This window comes from Lichenostomus cassidix, chromosome 6 (genome assembly GCF_008360975.1).
Source record: "Lichenostomus cassidix isolate B80296 chromosome 6, HeHo_3.0, whole genome shotgun sequence".
NCBI classification, from domain to species: Eukaryota; Metazoa; Chordata; class Aves; order Passeriformes; family Meliphagidae; genus Lichenostomus; species Lichenostomus cassidix.
The window spans coordinates 24,128,466-24,146,052 of record NC_139487.1 but is presented as its reverse complement, the minus strand read 5'-3'; the positions used below and the strand labels follow the sequence as shown (position 1 = coordinate 24,146,052).

General features: G+C 38.4%; 1 protein-coding gene across 1 annotated transcript in view; it reads right to left on the bottom strand.

Annotated features, from left to right (window-relative positions):
* The window catches only part of RET (ret proto-oncogene), a 184,776-nt gene that overhangs the window by 146,177 nt on the left and 21,012 nt on the right, over positions 1–17,587 (bottom strand). Inside the window, exon 3 of the mRNA XM_085064050.1 lies at positions 5,281–5,380. The gene's annotated coding sequence lies outside the window, so the exon portion shown is untranslated. The remainder of the gene's footprint in view (positions 1–5,280; positions 5,381–17,587) is intronic.

Below are 17,587 nucleotides of genomic sequence, written 5' to 3'. Positions count from 1 at the left end.
CTTTTTTATTTAAATTATCATAATTATAATAAGTGGTTTTTGTTTTATTTAAGAGCTATTAATAAGTTGGTTTGATTTTGTTTTCTTTAAGAGAGATATGTAGAAAAAAATGAGTAAGTCCTCAAGAGGAAATAAGATGGTGTGAGAAGACCTGAGGAGGTACAAAAAGGCTCCTCTATTCTTGTAATATCTTAGCATCTTTCAGTAATAATAATTCTCAGTACTGTCCTTTTTCATCTCAGAGCTCAAATCTGGTTGAAAAATTCCATCTGTTTTAGACACAGCAAAAGTACTAAAAGCAGAGCAGTTATGTAGGATCAGGGCTCAAAAGAGAGTCAAGTGGTTCCCTTGTCCCACTGAGTAGTCCATCAAATTGCTCCAGTTAACATTAATGAAATGTAGTTAGTTGCTAAGATAAATACTATGAGTCAAACATCTTTCAGTTCATCAAGTGATCGATTTCATACGTTTCATATCTTAACTGACAATACTGCTGTAAAGTTCAACATCTACCAAGACACTTTCAGTTTCATTTTAGTTTTGTTTATATTAATATAGTTCATCTTTTCAATCTTGAAGTGAACATGTACTGAAATTTCAGATTTATGTAAATTGTCTCCTCTGCTTCGTATTATTTAGCTGTGAACATCTAGTATTTTTAATTGATTTTTGGAGAACGATAATATTTTTATTGAACTCAAGACCAAATTCTTAACTTCAGAAATATAATGGCTAAAAAAACCCAAGCAAACAATGTTTGCTACATTTCAGTATTTTGAATCTGTTTGAAAGAAATTAATCTCATATGTTGCAAGTTTTTCACAAACTCCAAGTTCTAGTGCAAAGGCATACAACTAAACTTGTATCAGAAGGAAACATTTTGTTTCTCAATTCTCTATTTTAATTGAAAGAAAGCAAAGATGTTTCCTATTAACTTGATGTTTATATGAAAATCAACAATAACAACAAAAAATTAATTGCAAAACAAATATCTGATATTTGGACCTCTTCTGTATTTCCATTAGTGAAACTATTAGTGTGTTGGCTGTGCATAAACCCTCGCACATTGTCATCACATGAGGTTTTCGATTTTCCTTAAAACAAGGCTATTAATTTTCTTCCACCATTGAGGTAAATCTTTTAGAGAGACTAAGACATCTTAATCTTGTTCCTAGTTATGCAATTCAAAATGCTCATAGATTATGAATATATTTATCTCACACTTTTTGATCTACTGTTCTCAGTCTGGATTTTTTCAATATTTAAATATGGGAAGAAAGACTTAAATGAATATTTTGTTAGAGCTTATATGTGGTCTTACATCATACATGCCTCTCATATGAAAAAGCACATTTTCTGAGTCAGTAAACCTGGGCAAAAGAAGAATCAGAAGAGAAAGAGATACAATAATGATGTCTCATGCATGAGCATCAGCCTCAGCTTTAAGATTTTCTGTGCAAGCATGGAAATCTAACCATACAACACTCAATATTCCCAGTTCCATACTTACATAGGTTATGGGAGTTTAAATAATGCATGTTAGCTTAACCATACACAGACATCATATCTTCCATAATTTTCTTATTAATCTTTACATGTAAGTAACAAGCAGGCTACAAATGTTCTGTATTTGCAGTATGTTGAGTTCTCAGCTGTCTCCCCAGAAAATGTGTGAATACAGGCTATGCAAAAGTCATTGTCACCCCCAGGGATGCGAGTGCTAGCCTTCTTTTCAGCATTTCAGGGTCCTAACTTAGGGTCTATTAGCAAGAAGGCAGACTGCTTTATTATTTGAAAAGCTGTTCACTGTGATTTATGGCCTTGTATTAGCCTCCTCATCTTGAGATATTAGACAATCATACTTTGTCATAGACAATCTGAGGTGGGGAAAACACAGAGCATTCATCTTCTCTTGCCATCCAGGACACTTCTTTTCATCTATTGTTTTTTCCTCTGGCATATCATTTCCTTGCAATCAATTTAAATTGAAAACTTTAATGACTTTCCCTGAGCATTACACAGTCTTTTCACCTACTCTGAGGGGTTTTCTGCAAAGAAATTAAAACCCCAAAGCATTTTAAAGTTTGCAGCATTTTCCCTACCAAAAAAGCATACAAGTCTCATTCATGATTATGAAAGGATTTTAGCTAATTACCAATTAGGTAGACCCAAAATACCCAGTGTAAATATTTCCACATTTTAAGTCATTGTTGTGGTTTAACCTCAGTTGGCAAATAAGCACCATATAGCCACTCAGTCAACCCCCCTTTCCCACCCAGGGGAATGGGGAGTAGAACTGGAAAAAGGTAAAACCCATGAGCTAAGAATAGTTGAACAATTGAAATAAAGTAAAATTTAGTAATAATAATAATAATAAATGTTATGAAAAGGAGAGACAGAGAGAAATAAACCCCAGGAAAGACAAGTGACGCAGAATAAAATTGGTCATCACCAGCTGACAAAAGCCCAGTCCTTCCCTGAGTACTGATTGACACCTCCAGGCCAACTCCCCCAGTTTGCATCCTGGGCATGCCACTCTGTGGTGTGGAATATCCCTTTGAGCTGTTCAAGACAGCTGCTCTGGCTGTGCTCCCTCCCAGCTTCCTGTACATCTCCTCACTAGCAGAGCAGTGGAAACTGGAAAGTCCTTGACTTAAGCGTAAACACTGCTAAGCCACTACTAAAATAGTGTGTTATCAACGTTATCCTCACAGTTAATTCAAAACACAGCCCTGTACCAGCTACGAGGAAGAAAATTAATCCTATCCCAGCCAAAACCAGGACAGTATCCGCCCCTTATTCCATACCATTTATGCCATGCCTAGATCTCACATTTTGCAATACATCCCAGTTAACCACCATCACTCTTCTCGGTCCTTTGATATACACACACACACACATATATATAGGTATCATTCCCTGAGGCTATGCACTATACCTGTGAGAGTCCACTGAGTTAATTTATTCCATGACTTCGGGCTCCACCTGTCATAATAGTTGTTCAGGGCAGAAAAAGTGGCGTGGTTTTGGGTTGCTGCATCATGAAGCCAGTTCTGGTCCCATCACTGCTGTGCTCGTCCCATTCATTTTTCATTAATCTGTGTGATTTTTGCTATAGTATTCTTGGTATGGTCTACAGTCACCTTAGAAGTGATTATATGCAGTTAACATAGCAATTAACACCATCCAATTTATTTCATTAGCTAGCATCACCTAAAATCAAATCCCCTTGAAGTACTCATCAGACTTCCCCATCTCCATCTAAGCTAACAAACAACATGCCAAATATGTGCAGAATGAGAACAGATACTGACACTTAGAACCATTGTGCCACAAAGCAACTGCATACCTTAGGCAGTGTCTACTGCAGGTCATTTGAAATGATAAACCAAAAGGTCACAGAGGATATAATAACTGATCTTTACCACTGCCTTTCTGAAGGATGCATCACCTGAGGACACGCACAAAATTGTTCAATGGCATTAGTGGAGTCACAGCAATGCAAACTCAATGAAAAAGTGATGTTGGAATACAAAAGTATAAAGACATTATAGGCGTTTTTATGAAACCTTGGAAATAAAAGAGTTTGGCTTTTCTCTGGAGGGGTTGAATGGACATGGCTGAATCTTTTGTCTCTTTACCCTTAAAGTGCAACAGGCCTTTTACTGGGAACCCATTGTATTCCTTCATACTAGGAGGAGAATAGCAGGGAAAAAAGCTGGTATTTATGGATTAATAAATAAATAAATAAAACAAAAAAACCCCCTACCCCACTACTATAAAAAACCAAGGACATTTTTTCATGCCCCCCCACTCGCAAACAAGAAAAAGAGAACAAAAACAATCTGTCACAGAAACAGACACCAAATCAAGTGTTTTGTGATGAAAATCTTACCCCACAAGAGTAGGAAAGCTGTGCTGGGCTGCTTGCCTCGAGGAAGAGCATCTGATTGAACTGAGGACTCCCACTGCCTCACAAGTGTCCTAATACCAGGCCACCAAAAACTCCAAAGTGCCCCCATTTATTTTCAGAAGAATTTCCCTGTTGATACCTCAGAAACCTCTCCAACAGTATCTGAAGGCAAGTATCAATTTTTCCAAAAAAATTTACATTTCAAGCACTCTCAACCATACTAACTCTGCATGGGATCAGGACTTAAGTTCTCACATCTAAAATACCTGAATTCAGAACAAAGGAGGGAAATGATACTGAGCATTCAAGTGTCCTGGAAGTTCAAGTACCACTGATTAAGGAAACCTGGGCATTTAGAACCTAAAGTCTGAGTGAAATATCAGTACTATTTAAGTCTCAATGTACCATTGATACTTTTGAAATTATGCTTCTGTTTTTTTGCCCTTGGTTTTGCCAGTCATACCAAACAGCACTGAATCATGTAGCACATCTTCAAGCTGTGTTAAACAGCAACACATGAAGCTGTCAAATTTACTCCAAAGACCAAAAAAGCTACATCAAAAGAGCATGCAAATTTAACCAGCTGATTGATAAAGCTTCTATTTGCATTATTAATTTGGGTTATGACATACATGTAATAAATGATTTGGTGAAATGATTATACCAGAAAAAATTGTCAACAATTCTATGAGTATGTTATTTTTGGAAACAAGGTGAAAACTCCTAACCCCTTTAGTAGTTTTGAGACTGCTACTTCTCATCAGCCAAAAGGTGCCATGTAAATTGTGCCATTATAGATATCCTTACATCATCATAAATTTTTCTGCAGAGGGAGACAGATAAAAAGATTACTTCTGAGATATGCTCTTCTGTTCACAGTAAATCATTGCCACTGAAGTCTTGGATACAGAAATAGCCTCTCTCTTGTCCTGTCTGTTAACCCTTTGAATGTTTAAAAAATGTCTTTATATCAAAAAGCCTTCAGATGGCTGTCTTGCTGAAATCACATGGTTAGAGCTGGACAATCTGAGAGGAGGAAGTATGGATAATGCGTTTACACAAAACAGTCCAGGGCTGACAAACATGGTAGTGGATCCAAGTTAACACAAAAAAAAAATTTAAGTCTATATTTTCTAGTTGAAAAACCTTAAAAGAACCCCTAGATGTAAAACTTATATAAACTTCAAACATTTTGATGATTCATTTTGCTTCAATGAACTTGAAAAACTGAGTTGCTGGGTATCTTTATAGTTTAAAAATAAAGTACTTCCGCCTGGCTCAAGTGAAATAGTTCATCAACCAAAGACTGAACAAAACAAAAAGAGGGAAAAATATGTATTCATTCTAGTTTTATGTTAGTGACATACCTGAACATTCAGCTGCCTGCAGGGAGGACATCAGGCATTCACACTGCCTAGGGAACAGCAATGGTCAGGAGGGATCGTGTGCTGGACGGGAACCCAGTGGCTGCCAATTAGAAAAAACACAACACACATTATCAGAAGAGTAGTTGAAGAGGTCCATCTGGGCACTTTATGATGCCTTCACATACACATAAATATTTAAAACATTGTCTTCTTTCATGCGAATCAGCAGGAAAATCTGTTTTAGCCAGACTACAGACAGTCTGAGAAAGCAGCAATTAAAATCTGTTATCCACATCCTATCACTTTCACTTCAGGGATTTCTCTTCCTCCCACTCTCCACAAAACTAACAGCAGTGCAAGGTTTTGCCTTTATGATTTAACACTGCAGGGAGCAAAGAGCAGACTGTCAGTTGTCAGTATTATCACAGAATCACAGGATGGTTGGGTTGGAGAGAAACTCCGGAGGTCTTCGAGTCCAAGGCCCCTGCTAAAGGAGGATCACCTAGATAGAGCAGGTTGCACAGGATCACATCCAGGCAGATTTTTAATATCTCCAGAAAAGGACACTTTAAAGCCTCTCTGGGCAGCCCGTTCCAGTCACCCTCAAAGTAAAAAAGGATCTCCTTATATTCAGATAGAATTTCCCATGTTTCTGTTCATGCCCGTTGCCCCTTGTCATGTTGCTAGTCTTCACTGAAAAGTGTCTGCCACCATCCTCCTGAGGATCACTCTTAAAACACTAAGATATCATGGCTGCAGTTAGGTCAGGGTTATAGGTATAGCTTGAGGGTATAGTTAAACAATTCTGTGTTGGGACAGTTTCAAGCTTGCATATACACAGGTTCACAGCACAGTACTCGAAGTTATGGGGATGAATGGAAACCTGCAGAATCTCTATCCTCTCTCTCTGTCACCTTGGCCCTGTGAGGCTGCCAAAGAAATTATGGACACATCATATTGATGAATCACTCAGCCATGGGTGTAGAGGCTCTAACGACAAAACTCAGAAGATGAACAGCAACAGGAGGAGCCCCAGCGCAGTGAGCCAGTGGCAGTGCAAACCATCACAAAGTGTATGGAGAAGAGTGCTGACAACCACACAGCTAACCTGGAATTTACAGTTGAAGCCAAAGGACAACTGATTTAAATCATGTCTGTATGTGGGTACAGCACACAGGCTAAGATCCCACTGCCCCAGCCTAGAAAGCTGTTGACACAATGCTGTACCTAAAGTAATATATGTGTGTTCCAGAGAGACCACAATTATTTTAGCAAAGAGCTGCTCTAGCACGAAGAGGGAACTAGTTTGTGCCCTAGCAGGCAGTCAAGAGATGGACATATGCCCCTGTAAAATACTACCCAGCTTAATGTCCCAGCACTCTACAGAGCTGGCTGATATCCTCTAAGAAATATGCTGTTGAAGAAACCCAACTGCTGAGCTAGTCGAATGTCTCCAATTTGAAAATCTTTTAGAAAATCAATAACAAATTTCTGAAGAATTTTAGTTAACATTTGCAGGCTTCTTTGTCTGAATACTTTCCTACTAATACAATAAGCACAGCTCCCAAGGAAAAAAAATATAGGTTATTGATCCAAGTGCTTTGAGACAAAGCTGATTATTAACAGGAGGCAGTAAGAAATATTACCCTTTGGTCCAGTGCAGTGTAATTAAGGATATTAATCAAGTCCAGGTTTTCTTGTACAGATTCTTGCCTTTGCTATGAATAGTAGCCTGGGATTCAAAAGGGTAATGAATACCAGAGCTAGCATAGTAATAACTACATAGTATGTGTAAAAATACAGCCATCAAGTATCAAATATTGGTCAGGCCAATCATTTCATTTTCTTTAAAAAAACCCTATTTACCTTCTGAAGACAAACTGTCAGCATTAGAAATGGCAATAGTAAAAAGCAAAGGAGGTTTGTAGCTAACAGTATATCTGCAGATGAACACAAATTGCTAGAAAGTCTTTGACAAATTGCATATCTAAGCAGTGAACCAGTGTCACACAGAAATCAGAGACAAAGGGACACTTCTTATCCAAAACTATTCTCTCCTTAGAGGAAGAAACAAACACTGAAAACCAAATTGCACTTCTCAGAGGAAAAGAAAGGAAAAAAAAAAAAAAAAAAGGGGGGGTGGTAGGGAATAAAAGCAGCTCACAGACTCTGGAAGAAGATCCCCAGCAAAACGAAAAGGATAAAGCTACTTTTTTTGGCCCAGCTTTGTTCCTGTGTTCCCAAAACTTCACAGGAAGTGCATCAGGGAGAAAGGCTTTCTTAGCAGCTCTCCTCAAATGCCTGGAAATTATTCAAACCTCAGTACATCCTGGTGCTTGTCAATTCCCTACCTGCAAATACACACCTCTTGATAAATCTTTATTGCATAAAAGCTACCATCACTTTCAAACTAGCTTCCTAGACTTTAAAGTGCATACAGTGTTACATACGAGAATCTAAGGATTAATCACAGGCTTCATAGCCTTAAGTGTTGGGCTTCATCCAGGCTGTGTTGTCCACTTTGAAAGTATTCCCATCAGTACATTACTGCCATTTATTCCTAACACACTCTTACACTTTTGTTGTGCAAGCATAAAGGGGACAGAGACAGATGAGGATGATCTTTCAGAGCATTGTGCTTTCTAGTTCTTCCCCATACAGAAGAATCTGTGTGCATAAAACACAGAGTAATCATGTTAACATTATCTGACTGGTCAAGAAATATTACTTATAACATATAACCCAGGTTTCCCCTATTATTTTATTGGCAGCTTTTCCCTCAAGTATTCATTTTCTTATGGTAGAAAATCCCCTTCAGATTTTACCTGGAACATTAAATTAGGTTTTTGTGTGAAAAGATATGCCAGTGTTTTGGTACAAAAGAAATTAAAATGCCACCATCATTTGCACATAATTTTGTTGTTCCTGTGCAAAACACCTGATATTTCAGTCACAATTGATGAGCTGAAATATGTGCAGGCAGCTCCAGTTTCTCTGCCTGTGATCTGTGAGAAGCTGACATCTGATCTCCATCATCCATTCACCGGGACTTCTCTCTCAGTGTCCTGCAGGCCAGGGCAGCAGGTGACCTGCTGTCAGCACTGGTTGGATTCCTCTTGCGTGTGGCCCTTGCGTAAATCTCTGCAGCACAGGATCCAAGGCAGATGGATGATATGCAGCTAGCTGCAGTCTCAACTATATGTAGGTTTTATCTTATCTCGCCCAGTCAAACATAAATGGAGAAATACTTCTTTATCCACATGACCTCAGTGTAGTCTAATTTTAAATGAAACAGAACAAAAAAAAAAACAAAAACAAAAAAAATCCCCAAAACCACCACAACAACAACAAAACAACAATAACAAAAAACCAAACCAAAAACAAAAAAACAACCAATCAAATCCCCCCCTAAGGTCTGAACACCCTTAGGGTTCTCTTCCCTACAGATGACTCAGATGACATCTTAAATTTCTTAATCTCATCAGATAAAGAAGAAGGAAGAAACTTCTTCAGAAAATGCCTGCAATTCAACACAGATCTTCACCACAGCTCCACAGTTTCTCCCTCACTAGCTTACTTCAGAACGTTCACAATACTATTTCCACCTGGCTTTTTCAGGAGTTTTTATGGACTCCTTATTAGCCTAATGATAAACAAGAATAATTTGAGGTAGTCATGCATCTGAAACAAGCTGGTATTCTGTATCACCGCAGATCACTTTCTTGTAGAAGCTGAAATTGGATTCTTCTGTGGACTTCTTTTAACCATAACTATGCAGAAACACCAGTTACAGATATTTGGAGAGTATAGAGATCATCATTATAGATATATCTGGATTTAACACACAGAGTATTCTGAAAAGCTGTAAAATACCTTCTGATAGGTCTGTCGGTTACATATACTGTGAAAACAGTATCATTCTACATATTTGTTTCTTCTCCCAAAGCAGAAAGCACATCTGAGAAGTAACATGAGCATTAAAAACAACATGATCAACAAGCATGGCTCAAGGCATTGATTCTGTAACATACATCTTCTTCAAAATAAGGAAGTGAGTAATCCAGATACATCACAGCATAAGATGACTAACTCCCATTGCATTATGAAATTTCTGTTACAATGTGTTGGGATGTCATTACATTAGCATTTTTTTTGGGAACCTGATATTCAACAGTGTCTCTTGGGAACATGCTCAGGATGAAAGGACTAAAAGTGAAACATTTTTTTTCTGGTCCATCAAGCTCCTTTTAAACCAAATTCAGGAACCTGAAAAGAATATGTAAGAAAGGTCCCATGCCATACCAGTGCCATAATATTTCAATATTTGGCATGCTTACCTCATTTATGTACTTTCCTTTTCACTACGGGGGTTTCACTAGCTCTCCTTAACACAATTTATTTTCAGATGTCTGACTTTCCTTTAAGTCTGCATTGGTACACTGGCTCTTTGACACTTCACTGGTAGAATAATGCTTCTGTGTCTATACATACTACCATTCACCAGGGGTTCACAACTTCATTGTGCCAAAGAATTCTAAATGACTAATTTCACCCTGATTTTCCCCAGTGGCAGCTATTGCCTATGTGTCAGCTACTGGCCAGCTGGCAGCTTACTCAGAGGAGAAGGTCTTTTCCAGGACATGCTAATAGTACAGATTAGACCAAAGAAAAAGGACTAGCAGGGAAATAGAGCCTAACTGAATCTGTAGGGCAAGAACTTCTACTTACCCACGTATCATACAGCAAACTCTACAAGAGAGGAACTTAGTGTGCTAAGTCTACAGAGGCGAAACACCCCAAGTGGCCATTGCTTCAGGGAATTCCATCCATGGAAGTCCTGAATCCCTGGAAAAATGTTCAACATCCTTAATTCTCCAAGGCAAGCCTAATTTAGTTGGTGTTCTAAATGACATTTAATAGCGTGTGAATATTAGAAGCAAGCACTTGAACTGTGCTGTGTGCTACCTACTCCTCTGGAAATTCATAATAATGCCAGACAACACTTTGATTTTTTTTATCAACATCTACTTATACAAGTTTCCAAATTGAGTATTGAAGCTGAGTCAGGAAGAGCTGGGTTTGACTCTTGGTGAGTTAGATTTGTCTGTAGGTTTATGAAGGAGGCATGTGTATATGCATGCTCTTTTTTGCTTCTGCAATCCAGCCTCAAAAACACACATAAGAATATATGTTTATCTGAAAATATCAGAATCTTTAATATCAGTAAATTTAACTGAAATGTCTAACAAAAAGTATAACTCAGAGTACTTATAGAGTAATTTGTTTTGTCTCCAATACTGATGAACATTTTCACTACAAAACACATTACCTATAAATAAGCTTAGTCTTTGTCAGAACTATAACTGTAATTCAACAAAATCTAAACATGTTTTGGGTGAAAATTGTATCCCAGAAAACAGCAACCCAGTTAGCAAGGTCTGAGCTATGCATATTGTGTGTACTTTACCTGTATGTGATTCAGCAGTATCATGAACACTGACACTTTTTCCTAAAACTAGCACTTCCTCCTCTTACCTGTGAGCACCATAATGCACAGCAGGGAGAAGAAAAAGTAAATTGGGTGGTTTTCGTACGTTTTTGACATCCCTCGCTCCCACAGTTTAAACTGGAATATGTGAAACATGATCAATCCAAGACTTCCTTATATGAGAGCCCTACAAAGCCTGGATTTTGCTCTTCAGACGCAGATTCTCAATACAAATTAATTGAGGCTTGAGATATCTGTGTATTTCTTTGCAACTCCATGTCATACACGGTACCATTTCACATGGATCTTTCAGAGAATACCACACATGGCAAAAGATAAGGCAAGAAGGATGGTTCAGCCAAGTACTCTCCTCTTTCCCATCGCCTTGCAGAGTGCACTTGCCACAACACTTCATCTATGTTCCTTGAACACAGTTAATCTAGCTACTAATTAGGCCCTTTGTAACCTTACTTTGCACTAATTAGGAGGTTTTGAACCTGACTGTACATTTGTTACCTTATCACTAACTCAAGACACCATCCTTCCTTCCTTTGGACAAGAGACTATCTATTCATTCCTCACAAAGAAAAAATATGTACTGTCTTCTTGCATGCATATTCATAGCTGGCTTCATGGCATTGCTCTAGAGAAACTAGGGTGGGACATACCAATACCTCAGCATTAACTCACTCCACCTCAAAACATTCTCACATTGCTTTTTGAGGGACACCTAGGAAAGCTGAATTTTTGAGACTTCCTACCAGGTTTGTGCAAATGCAATCTGGCACATTGCTTGAATACTTTAGCCATTACCTTTCCCCTTGGTAGGTACCAGAGGTATCTGATGACAATCCTGGCCAAAATTATGCTCTCAGCTACAATTTACTACAACCTACTAATTTGTGCATAAGTGCTACAAGGCCATTTGCCTCCTGTTTATGTCAGAAGCTCTGTGGTTTACATCTTACCCTAGTTATGTTCTTTCATTTCCTTTTCATAGAAAGAGCTGTTTTGTCTGGTCTGAACAACAAAAACTGAGCAAAACAGCAAACAAAAGAAATTATTCAGTAGATACACGAAACACTAGCATTAGCAACACCACATATATTGGTTTCCTAAAACAGCTTCCACGCCTAAAGCCTTTGCCATGGGGCGGCAGAAATGATACCATAATGACAACCATAACTGTTCTTTCTGAAAGTCTCCAGACCTGATTAGTGGCACTAAAATATCACCATGTTTTACTAAACAGAATTAGTAAGCTATTCTTGCTGGGAGCAGCAAAGTGCTAATAGTTTGTTGTTACGACATTCAGCACTCTAAATGCCTGGGCTTTCACAGACCTGCTATGCTGCTGGTAAATCCTGCCCACTGACCACTGAAGCATATGGCGATTCACAGAGGAAAAATGGTGATTATGAATTTGCCTAAAAGAATACTTAGCAAAATGCCAAGATTTTAATAACATCTATGTGTGTGGCTAAACTTTTCCATTCCTTTAAAATATCAGCATTGGAGGCTCTCTAGTAAGCAGCAATATCTCAGCCACAATGTAAAGAAAAATAGTTTTAAGTTACTGCAAAAACAAAAACCAAAGCCACAGTTTACTGAAATGCAAAGGAACACATTCTCTTGGCAAGCCTGCCTACCAGGTCAAAACCCCACAGTTTTGAACTCTAGAATGGTAAGATTCCTGTGCCCAAAGAAACATTATAGCAAAATTGATTTGGCTTGAAGGAATAGATGCAAAATCACAGACCTGATATGCAAGGAAAAATATTGCCCAGACCTACATGTTTAATCTATGTTTTCACTGTACCAGCTGAGTAATCTTGGATTTCTCAGTAAAACTTCCTTTCCCCTCATGGTAGGCCTCACCAAAGTGCATAGAAAAAGTGAAATGAAAATTTTGACAGAAAATAGCATTTTTCCAGGTTCATGAGACACCCTCATAAACCCTAAGTCCTTTTGAATGCAAAACCTTATTTTGCTTGGTTTTGACGTCATCATTACAGTTTGATAGAGCTAAGCTTGATAATGCTGAACCGTCAGCATAAAGTGATCAAAGAACTAACTAGAGATGGATAGGAATGTACTTTTTTACTAACAATTACCTTTGAGGTGTTAGTTTTACCTCTTTACGTCACATTAAAACCAAGATAATTTGAATTTTCAGAAAGGTAAAGGTCAAGGCAATTATATAAAATTAACTTTACAAAATCAATATTAATCCAACAAAAATAGTCTGTTGAATACTCCCAGCAAACTTAATTCAAATCTCTTTTGAGCAGCATAAGATTTAAATAGGTCAAGTAATATAAAAACATTTATTCACCCCTGCACCAACATTCCTCTTTACCATTTCAGCTCATTTCTACTCACATTCCACTTACTGATGAGCAATATCATTCATAAGACATGAAGCAATTCAGTCATATCAAATCCCACTCTCCTTTCCAAAGCTTCAAGTTGAGTAAAACAAACATGAACCCACAACAATTCAAACCAATTAAGATAAAATTAAAATAATTTAAAAATAAAATTAAAATCCCACATACTGCACTGGATGCATGACTATTTACCTTTGTTAAAAACTGTCAGTAATGACTTGCTTGTTCTTATTTTAAATGTTTACTTTACAGCAATTCAAACCATACCTGTTTAATGGCTAACAACTAGTTTTGCTGCTTCTTTGTGATTACTTTTACTACTAGTAGTACAGCTTTGCACCATTGTAAAGCACCATTCTCAGCTTGTAGAAAAATGTCTCATTTATAGCTATATCTGTTGGCATGAATCGTTCCATCCCTGGAGAGAGATGAGGGAATAGAGTGTGAAAGGGAAACATGGGAAGAGAGTATTGCATGCTATGCAGGCTTTATGGTTTGGTCTGGCACAGCCAGCCAGGCATCCAGACAGAGATGGAGGTGATGAGGAATACAGTGCTTCAGAAGAACCAACATAAACATGATAAAAGGTTTTCTTCCTCCCTCTTATAACCTGGGGGGAAAAAATATGGAAAGACAAAAGAAAAAGACAGCTTGGAAACCACATCACTGAAGCAGTGGACACACAGTAATGCATTGTGTATAAAGGACTCTGCTGGGGCCTCCTGCATGGAATTGACTTTACAATTCTTACAGCTGCATAGTCTGGGTCACTCTGCCTCCCATTTTTTCCTCACAGATGTTATGATGGATATAGAAGGCAAATATGATCCAGCTTACAAATTCTGCACCACTCGAGTCTGGTCCTGATGGACATCCAGTTCCTCCTCAGACAGCCAAAAAGCACATTCTCCTGACATGCCACAGTCACTGAGGAGATAAGTGTTTCCTGGCAAGCAGTCAGGTCACCTGTAAATGCCTTTGAGTCAGAGCAACTCAGGCAGATAGGAATGCCAGGCAGAAATGATGGCATGAAGCTTCACAGGCTCTGTGCCAAATGGAAATAGGCCTGTAGCACAGCCTTGTCCAGCCTGGAAATGTTCAAGTGGCTGGCAGTACAAACCTCCACAGACCACCCGACATCAAAGGCAGAGGTACAACAGCCTGATCTGTGCCCGGAAGCACTACAGAAGAGAAGCAATTGATCCTGCTAAAGAGCTGCTTCCAGCCCGGAGACAGGGAAAACGATGGTGACACAAACACTGTGGTATGAGCACAGCAAGAGAAGCCTCTGTGCACATTGCCCCCAAGACCTAATGCCTGTTCACTGCTCCGATGAAGAGGTGCTGCAGGCGTTTCTGTAGGGCATTCATTACCTTTTCACCATCCCGAATACAGCACACAGATGCAATATTCTCACATTTACAGCAAGGCCCACTGTCACATGTCACCCTTAAGTTTCAGTACCTCCTACAAAAGCTGGGCAGGCAACAGAGCAGGTACTAAGTGCATGACCACCAGCAAAATCTGTCAGGCTGGTGCTAGAGGCAGCTGCTGGATGAACTCAGTGATGAAGTGCACATTACACAGGGCAGTCCCAGCACTCACACATGAAGCATGTCTGTCACCAGTGCAATATTAACTACAGGTGAGGATGCATGCAGTCACTCCAGGACAGATGGGATTTTAGAAACAAAGAGGACCAGACCTAGATCTTCCCTTCTAACTCACCTTACTCTCCAGGTGACTTTGGAGGCAAACATGACCACAGATTCTCTCAGAAGCTTGCATCTGACAATTTATATAGAAATTAAGCAGGAAAATAAATCTAAGGCAATGTAGAATATCAGACAATATACCTTAAAGGTATGTTGGCATCTAGCTAAGGCAGTTGAAACAAGAAAGGAGCTGATCACATAACACCTTGCATTGGATGAAAAACTAATCCAGCAGATAATATAGGTACATCTAGATTGATAATATAGATACATCTAGATTCTGCATAATTGTTCAGGAGACTAAAGCCAAAAGTCTGTTAGCTCCTTCCTTTGACATCACCAGTTAAAGGGCACTAGAGAGCCCAAGAGAATATTCTCCTAACTTTGTGGCATAACATCCTATGTAAACTGCCCTAGAATTTACCAGTTAACACTCAGGCTACTCAATGAGCATGAGTGGTTTGCCACACAACATGCTTAGCCATCCACATCCATTAATTTATGTGACTGCCATAAGCATCCACAATTTCATCAGCTAGGAGTAAAGACAGAAGCTTTCAATACATATGCTACAGGGCATATGCTGATCATAGGCTGGTGTCAACAAAGAACATACCCTCCTGGCACACTATTATACAATTACAGGTAAACGTATTATCGGGATTTATATCTTCATTTGAAGTATCTGGTATAAATCAACATTGTGGGCAGGATACAAGATTGGAAGGGTCATTGGGTCTTTCCTGATACAGCAAATAATTTGCTCTGTATCAAGCAAAGTCTTTTTTTTCTCCTTCCCTAATTCCAGTAACTTCATTCAACAGCTTCAATTTCCCTTGAATTGCTTTCTTGCAACCTCCTCAGTGTGTCAATCACATAGCATAAGCTAATCATCCAAAAATGTCTTTTCCACTTCCCCAAATGTCTATTAGATAGGATTCAGGCAAAGAGATTAAAAAGCTAAACTCAGCAACTTGTTCTGACTCTCCCCATTGCATTCCAGTCACCAAGGGGGTAATTTTTTTCCTTCAAATATAAAAAAACATTTATAATGGAGTTTATTTAGACCTTCTTGCTTTAAGTAAGCAAGTTTTTAATCTATCACATACATTCCTGTAATGTAGGTTTGATGTTAATGGGTTGTAAAGTGGGTAATAATTTTCTAACTGACCTCTTCAATCAGATTAGATCATGTTATTGACCATGCTGTTTGTTTTATAACCACAATCATATTGTGGAAGAACATCTCTTGCAAGTAGCACATTTGTAAGTGCCCATTAAGGCAAAGGATGACAGGTCTGCATGTTTGGCACTTTTTTAATATTTCTTTTTACCTTGCTGGCAGTATCCCCATCAGCATCCTAAAGCTATCCATTTGTATTTTTCTGGGTTCCTGCCTGCGGGTTTTTGTTTTCTTTTGAAAGATAATGTAAAAGGGACAAAATAAAAAATATGCAAACACTGTAACTTTTAGAAAAGAGCACCCAAATCCACCAGCCTTTCCTCCATTTTTTTTGAATGGTTCTTTTGGTCACTGCAACCTTCCTTCTTGAGAGTAAACTGAAAGTTTTTTCTTAGTGACACAACAGGAATTTTTCAAACATTTGCAAGAAAATTACCATTAAGGAGCTCTTTTCAACACCCACTTATGCATTCAATAGCTGCATTTAGCTGAGGTTTTTGAGCTCCTTATCCCTCCTAAACAGGAATGATAGCTCATGGTCAGGCACTGGACTGGGACTGAGATTGACACATTAAATTCTCAAGCCCTCAGGGCCACTGTCAACCCAAGAATGTTTCAAACCAAGTTTCTCAGACAATGGTTTTACTTTCCTTTATCACAGTTCGATGTGTCTTCTGTGGGTGCTACTGCAACTTATTTTGATGACTTGTAAGCAGACAAATAGTCTAAGTACAAAATACAAATCTGAAAAACAGCAGCGGAGAAAAGCAAACAAACAAAACACACTGGGAACTGCCTTAGCTGCTAGAGGAAACAGAGTATTAATTTTTTTGTCATCCAGCCCTGCAGTGTGGCTTTGGCAGAAACACTTTTCTCCTAATGTGCCAATTGTTCCTCTTTAAAATGAGGATAATATTTTCCCTCACTACCCTCACTTGTTAATTTGTTCATCAAGTCTTAAGGTTTTCCAAGGCAAGATTTATATTCATATGCTGTTCAACATAATAGAATCCTAATACTAATTTTGGATATTAAAAACCTTCCCAAAAAGATTTTAGTTTGATGATATGAGGATTCCAAGTAAAACAGCTGAAGTATTTATGACAGGCAAGCAAGGGAAAAAGAGTCCTGTCTTCCATTTTCATTTTATTGCACTTGACTGAGCCTCCAAATTGTGTTTCAGAGTTGCAATTGAAATGATAAGCACAGAAAACTAAAGGCAAACGCCAGAAGGAACAGAAGTGGTGTCAGCTACACATTATTCTTTTCTAGCTGTTATTTCTAGCAGTGAACTAAGCTGTTTTCCTCCAGTTCAGTGAATATAAATATCCAGATATTCTCTCCCTCCCTAAAATTGAGAGATTTTCCAAGTAGGTTCGCTATGAAACAGCACTAACTGAAGCTGCGTTGCTAGCTTTTTATTACAAAAAGTGTCTTTTTGTGTCTTCTCTCTATATGATATAAAGATTTCTCCTACTGCAGTTGAAGTAACTTCTCCAGAACTGCCAACAAAAAATTATATTCTTTCTAA